This window comes from Eubalaena glacialis, chromosome 14, assembly GCF_028564815.1.
Source record: "Eubalaena glacialis isolate mEubGla1 chromosome 14, mEubGla1.1.hap2.+ XY, whole genome shotgun sequence".
NCBI lineage: Eukaryota > Metazoa > Chordata > Mammalia > Artiodactyla > Balaenidae > Eubalaena > Eubalaena glacialis.
The window spans coordinates 31,670,332-31,678,286 of record NC_083729.1 but is presented as its reverse complement, the minus strand read 5'-3'; the positions used below and the strand labels follow the sequence as shown (position 1 = coordinate 31,678,286).

At 45.7% G+C, this 7,955-nt stretch overlaps 1 pseudogene; it reads right to left on the bottom strand.

The window, feature by feature from the left end:
• Positions 1-403: 403 nt before the first annotated feature.
• LOC133104959 (tyrosine--tRNA ligase, mitochondrial-like) lies at positions 404-2,129 on the bottom strand (annotated as a pseudogene).
• Between the last annotated feature and the right edge of the window lie 5,826 nt (positions 2,130-7,955).

Here is a 7,955-nt window from a genome sequence, read left to right as displayed (position 1 = left end):
TTTTCAAGGCTGATGGCTCCTTGCCAGCACAAGTGAACTTCGGTGCTCTCAGCTTGATCTGCCTGTGCTGGTCCTGAGAAGGGCCACACAGATGTCTCTATCCCTCCTCAAAGCAGACTGAGCCAAATGTGACAGGAAATAGAGTCCTGGGTGTGGTTGGGCATGTTCCAACTTCATATCTATGACCCCCTTCACGCACGTCTGATGTAGCTGAACGGGGCTGCCTACAAGTCCTGCACCTTCTTGTTCTCGTGTTACCGAGCAGGACCCTATGAGGCCTTCCTGAGTCACTTCTCCCCTGTCCCCCGCCTGCCTATTGTTTGATTTGCATAAGCGAAGGTATAAGTTTGTATGTCTTGAGAATGAATTGTGGATAAGTTTGAACCACCAGAAGGATTTTTCATCATTGCTGAAGCCATTTTATAACGTAGAAATTTCTTTTTCTTATTTTAAGTAACCAAAGTCCATTCTTAAGAATACGTTGTCCAACAACTAAAACAGTCTCAGAATGTGTTACTTGTCTGTGATTTATACTGATTCCGCCTTCTGATATCATCCGATACGCTCGGGGTCCAGTTGAAATGGCATTTGCTTTGCAGCAGGTATCTAGGATGCTTGTTCCAGGGTCAAGAACTAATTCAGAAAATGAAGCTTCTTTTAAAAACTCTAAAAGAGTTTGATCAGACATGACCTCTAGCGCATCTATGCTACTATGATAAAGGGCTTGTGCACACCTTTTGGCAGACTCCAGTCCTTCTTGTCCGCGAACAAGCTTTGTTACCTCTGCAGCGAGTCATTTCTGACAACCCCGCTTTTCTGGCTCTCTGACATGCAGCTACATTATGTGGTCAATCTCTGGAAGGGGCAGAAAAGCGAAGAGCTTCAGGGACCTTTCTACCAAATCATTTTGCTGCCTCACAAAGAATTGATACAATTCAAATGGAGATGTCTTATCTGTTTAGCCAAACAGCATTGCCAGCGGACTTTCCCAATTTTGCTCCAGTTGTAATTAGAGCAACAGAGTCTAAATATGTCTTCTCCAGTGAACTTACGGATGAACTCATATCCAGACACGATATTGCCCAGCTGATCAGATCCACCTAGTTAGACCCGGCATCCATGAGGCTAGAACAGGTAGCAGCAATCATAGGCCTGGAGCACCTGGTATTAAAAACTTGGCCAGGGGCTTCCCTGGTGGCGCAGTGGTTGAGAATCTGCCTGCCAATGCAGGGGACACGGGTTCGAGCCCTGGTCTGGGAGGATCCCACATGCCGCGGAGCAACTAGGCCCGTGAGCCACAACTACTGAGCCTGCGCGTCTGGAGCCTGTGTTCCGCAACAAGAGAGGCCGCGACAGTGAGAGGGCCGCGCACCGCGATGAAGAGTGGCCCCCACTTGCTGCAACTAGAGAAAGCCCTCGCACAGAAACGAAGACCCAACACAGCCATAAATAAATAAATACATAAATAATTTTAAAAAAACAACAACAAAACTTGGCCAAACTCATGCCTTCCAGGCTCTTGAGCTGAGGCTGCATGCTCAGCCGCGTGCCCCTGCGGAAGTGGCCGCCCACTGCAGCTAGGAAGTGCCCCAGGTGCTACTTCTGGGACCACGCCGAGGTGTCCAGCAAGGTGAAGCTGCCCGGGGTCTGCCCATTAGTGACGAGCTGCTGGTGATCAGCCGCCAGGGCCTTGAGCCCTTGCCGCAGGGCGGGCGCGTTGATTCGCAGGTGCTCTGCGTCCGGTGCCTCGCGCTCCGTGGAACCACCGCTCGGGTCTCCCAGGCGCGCCGCGGCGCCTCCCACCAGCGCAGTCGTGCTGTGGCCTGCTCGCAGGCCCAGCAGCGCCAGCAGACGCCCCACGTGAAGTGAGCCGGCCGTGGGGTCGAAGCCGCGTGTAGATAATCTGGGGCAAGTTGCCCGCCGCGCCGCGGTGGAAGAGCTCTGGGAGCTCTGTCTTCATCTCCCTCCCGGGGAAGAATTCCTTGAACAGACCCCGAGCCTTCTGCACCACCAGAAACCCCTGAGCGGCCCGTGTGGGCCTCACGCAGCCCCAGGGGCCAGACTCATGACCCTCCTCAGGTACCAAACCACCGACCCTGGGAAACGCACTGCAACATGGGCGCCGCCATCTTGGCGAAGCCCCAGGCTAAGAGGAAGAGGAGGATGAGGACGGAGATGAACACGATGAAGGTGGTCCACCTGAAGGATATGAGGAAGAGGAGGAGGAAGAAGAGGCGGAGGAGGAGGATGAAACAGTGCTGGTCTGGTTTGGTCTTGTCCGATCTTTGAGACGTCTCTGGTGAGTGGCAGAACCTCGAGCGTGCGGACACCAGGGTGTACTTCCCTACTGGGATGCCTTGATTGGAGATTTTCCTTTTTGGGGGGCGGGGGGGGGAAGGTGTAAGACTTGGTCACCTGGTTTTGAGCGGAGTGCCGCTTTAATTGGGTTTTGCCCTCTGTGCTGAGGAGTCCTTCCGCCGTCTGGCGCCGCCTGAGTGGTGCTGGGGAAGTCCGGTGAAGGCTGAGGCTGGGCTGTACCCCCGTTTGGGACAGTAGGTAGGAAATTTTCCATTCTCGTGCTAGGGAACTGCGACCCTGAGAGGCCATCGAGCTCTGGTTTATCTAGTTCTGGTCTGTTTCCGGTAATACTGGCCCTGTGAAAGAACAATGGGGAAACTGAAAGCCTGAATGATAACTTTTAAAAAACAAGAGTTTCCGAGTATGGCTAATGTGGAACAAAGTTCACTGGCCCGACTGCCCAGCTTGAGTAAACTTTGAAAGTTGGAATTTAGTGACAATATAATTTCTGGAGGCTTGAAAATCCTGGCAGAGAAATGTCCAAATCTTACCTACCTCAATTTGAGTGGAAACAAAATCAAAGATCTTGGTATAGTAGAAGCTCTGCAAAATCTTAAAAATTTGAAAAGTCTTGACTTGTTTAACTGTGAGATCACAAGCCAGGAAGATTATAGAGAAATTATTTTTGAACTGCTGCAGCAAATCACGTACTTATATGGATTTGACCAGGAGGACAGGGGGAATCGGTCCCGGGAAGGTTCCATAGGGTTCTGCTGGGTTACAGACTCAGTCTTAAATCTGAAATGATCAAAGGTGACTGGAAAGCTATAGAATATGGCAAAGAAGTGATTAAGGGACCCACTATTTAGGAAAAGAGGAATGAGCCAATTTGGACTAGTTGGAGAGTAATTATAGGACCAAAAATCATGTTTTTATCTCCCAACTAGTTGACATTATTCAATAAAATCTTTAGAATTATTTTTGCACTTGGCTGATCTTTCATTTTTAAAATTGTGGGGAAAAAAGCCATAAGATTTATTATCTTAAACATTTCTAAGTGTACAGTGTTAAGTATATTCACACTGTTGTGCGACCAACCTCCAGAACTTTTTAATCTTGCAGAACTGAAACTCTGTGCCCATTGAACAACTTCCCATTTCCTGCTGCCCCCAGCCCCTAGTTACTATGGATGTACTTTATGTTTCTATGAATTTGACTTCTCTAGATATCTCATAGAAGTGGGATCATACAGGATTTGACTTTTTGTGACTGGTTTATGTCACTTAGCATAATGTTCTCCAGGTTCCTTTGTGTTGTAGCATGTGTCAGAATTTCCTTCTTTTTTGAGGCTAAATAATATTCCATTGTATGTATACATACATTTTAATGACATCTGTTGATGGATACTTGGGTTTCTTCCACTTCTTGGCTATTGTGAATAGTGCTATTATGAACATGAGTATGCAAGTATCTCTTCAAGATCCTGCTTTGGATTCTTTCAGATATACACCCAGAAGTGGGATTGCTGGCTTGTCTTTGTCTGTTTGGGCTGTTGTAACAGAATACCATATATTGGGTGGCTTATAGACAACAGAAATTTATTTCTCATGGTTCTGGAGGCTGGAAAGTGCAAGATCAGGGCATGATTAGGTGTCTGGTGAGATTTGCTTCCTGGTTCATAGACGACTGTCTTTTTGCTGTGTCCTCACATGGTGGAATGGGTGAGGGAGCTCTGTGGGGTCTTTTTTATAAGGGCACTAATCCCATCATAAGGGCTCTGCCCTCATGACCTAATCACCTCACCTCCCAGAGGCCCCAGCTCCAAATGCCATCACAATGGGGGTTAGGATTTCAACATAAGAATATTAGGGGGAAACAAACATTCGGTCCCTTACATGGGTCATATGGAAATTATATTTTTAATTTTTTGAGGAATCTCCATACCGTTTTCCACGGTGGCTGCACTATTTTACTTTCCTACCAGCAGGGCACAAGGGTTCCTATTTTTCCACATCCTGGCCAACAGTTGTTATTTTCTGTTTTTTTGGTAGTAGCCACCCTGATGGATGTGAGGTATTATTTCATGGTGGTTCTGACTTGCATTTCCCTAATGCATAGTGATGGTGAGCATTTTTTCATATGCTTGTTGGTCATTTGTATGTCTTCTTTGGAGAAATGTCTAGTCACATCCTTTGCCCACTTTAAAATTGGGTTGTTGTTGTTGTTATTGTTGTTATTATTATTGAGTTGTAGAAGTTCTTTATATATTCTGGATAGTAACCACTTACCAGGTATATGATTCGCAAATATTTCCTTCCATTCCGTCGGTCGCCTTTTCACTGTTGATTGTGTCTTTTGATGAGGCTCATTTCTTTCACCAGTCTAAAGTTTTTGGAGGGCACGATTATATATCAGGGGCATCTTCAGTAAATGATTGTGGAGTGAAGCAAGGAACATACGCTGAGGGGAATTAGACAACATGCTTTTAATGAGATGGGATTTAAGTTTTGATGGGCAAGGCAGGCTCCGAGTGGAAATGCAGATGGCATTTGTGTGTGGCCCCCTCTTTCATCTGTTCCTCTCTGCTCAGGCATGAGGCTCTCTATCAGCAAGGTGATACTGAAACCCAGTTCAGTTTGACAAATGGTGTGGCAGGCACTGTGCTAGGGGTTACAAAGGAGAGCAAGGAAGGCAAAGCTCTACCCTTACCAGGTGCCATCCTGCAGGGAGATAAACAAGATGGGAACTTCAGTGTAATGTGAGGAGGGCGCCCTCAGGTAGTGGTTACTCACTGTAGGAAACGAGGCAAAGAAGGGCACCTAACCTGGACCAAGGGATGACGGAAACCTTCCTGGAGGAGGTGGTCCTGAGGTTGTTTGGCACCTGGCCTGGTCTGCCCTCAATAAAGGGCAACCTTGAGCTCCTCCACTCCTCAGAACCGGGGGGGTGGGGGGGGTGGGGGGGGTGGGGGTGGGGTGGGGTGGGGGGGGTGGGGGGGTGGGGGTGGGGGGGTGGGGGTGGGGGGGTGGGGGGGGGGTGGGGGGGTGGGGGTGGGGGTGGGCGGAGGTCACCATCCAGAATCAGCCGGAAGAGGGCGCACCACTGCAGGAGCAGAGCTGCAGGGAGGATGTCAGGATCTACTGTATTGTGTTATACTTCCCCACTAACAAGCTCTCTATTTAAAGGTGCAAAAAAAATTCTACACAGTTTATTGAGGAATTTCAATAAACTTTACTTCCTTTGGAAAACTAAAAGGAGCAATATATATGACTGATAAATTTATTTCAAAAATTAAGTGCTTAAGGGAATTCCCTGGCAGTCCAGTGGTTAGGACTCCACATATAAGAGGTATCATACAGTTTTTGTCTTTGTCTGACTTATTTCACTAAGCATAATATTCCCTAGGTCCATCCATGTTGCTGTAAATGGCAGAATTTCATTCTTTTTTTATGACTAATATTCCATTGTATATATATACCACATCTTCTTTACCCATCATCCGTTGATGGGTACTTGGGTTGCTTCCATATTTTGGCTATTGTCAGTAGAGCTGCTATGAACATTGGGGTGCTTGTATCTTTTTGATGGGTGGTTTGATTTTTACCTGCCAAGAAAGTTTTTCCACTTCAACCAACTTGATCCAATAGAATATGTGTTATAAGGTCATTCCTTTTAAGACTCCATTTCCTCACTTGCACCTTCTGAAAAATTCACCGTTGACTTAGTTGTTTGATGTAGGACTTGGTGTCACAGAGCCCTGGCACATCACCCAGGGGCTCCTGAAGTCACCTCTTAGCTCTCTGTTGTCCAGGTGCCTGGGAACCTTACTTAAAGCCACACTTAAAAAAGGCTCAGAATAGGGCTTCCCTGGTGGCACAGTGGTTGAGAATCTGCCTGCCAGTGCAGGGGACACGGGTTCGATTCTTGGTCCAGGAAGATCCCACATGCCGCAGAGCAACTAAGCCCGTGCACCACAACTACTGAGCCTGCGCTGTGCAGCCCACGAGCCACAACTACTGAAGCCTGTGTGCCTAGAGCCCGTGCTCTGCAACAAGAGAAGCCACTGCAATGAGAAGCCTGCGCACCGCAACGAAGAGTAGCCTCCGCTCGCCACAACTAGAGAAAAGCCCGCATGCAACAACGAAGACCCAACGCACCAAAAATAAATAAATTAATTAATTAAAAAAAAAAGGCTCATAATAAATTAAAACAAACACACAAACAAACAAAAAAGGGACTTCCCTGGTGGTGCAGTGGTTAAGAATCCGCCTGCCAATGCAGGGGACATGGGTTCGATCCCTGGTCCGGGAAGATCCCACATGCCACGGGGCAACTAAGCCTGTGCGCCACAACTACTGAGCCCGCGTGCCACAACTACTGAAGCTTGCGCGTCCTAGAGTCCATGCTCCGCAACAAGGGAAGCCACCACAATGAGAAGCCTGCACACCACAACGAAGAGTAGCCCCCGCTCTCCGCATCTAGAGAAAGCCTGTGGGCAGCAACGAAGACCCAATGCAGCCAAAAATAAATAAAAAACAAAAAGACATAGACATAAGGGAAAAAACTCTAATGAGAAAGGATCTTAAAAAAGTAACCACAATACCATTATTACACTCAATAAAATTGAAAATAATTCCTTAATGTCATCTAATATTAGAGTCCAATTTTCTCTGATTATTTCTATTTTCTGTGATTATTTCAAAACTTTCTTTTCACAAGTATATTTGGTTTTAGGTCCCTTAAGTCTTTTCTTTCTTTCTTTCTTTTTAAAGATATTTTTTTGATGTGGACCATTTTTAAAGTCTTTATTGAATTTGTTACAATATTGCTTCTGGGTTTTGGGTTTTTTTGGCCACGAGGCATGTGGGATCTTATCTCCCTGACCAGGGATTGAACCTGCACCACCTACCTTGGAAGGCAAAGTCTTAACCACTGAACTGCCAGGGAAATCCCTCTTAAGTCTTTTCTGATCTATAAAAGAATGTCTTCCTTTTAGTTTTTATACGTTTTATTTGTTAGCAAAACTGGGTCATTTGTCCTGTGGAATAACTAGGAAGACAGAGAAAATCGGCTTAAGATGTCTTTGCGACCCTCTTTGTCCCTAGGCGCTATCCCACTAGGTGTGTTCAGTCAAAATATCGTGTTTTAAAATCACTTGAAATACTTCTTCTCTATGTGATTATGAAATCAATATGATACACTGTTAGTTTCATTTGTTCCAGTTTGTTTTTGATTGATGGGGGTTGCCTTTTCTAAATATGATTTTGTTTTATAATACTGCAAGGTATCTACACGGCTGAAAGTCAAAATTATAAAAAAGACATAAACAGAGAAGTATAGCTTCCATGTCTGCTCTCTTCCCCTTTCAACCGTCAGTCTCTTCCTTGCTTTAGAGATGTATTTTTTATTAGTTTGGCTTTATCCTGCCATTTTTGTTTATGTGTGTGAACTTGTATTCCTCCTCACTTTCTAATATGATGTGTACTCTTCTGACCTTGTATTTCTTTTTTTTAAATTTATTTTATTTTATTTTATTTTTTAAAATAATGTGAGTTGTTTTTTAAAAATTATTTATTTATTTATTTATTTATTTTTGGCTGTGTTGGGTCTTCGTTTCTGTGCGAGGGCTTTCTCCAGTTGCGGCAAGCAGGGGCCAC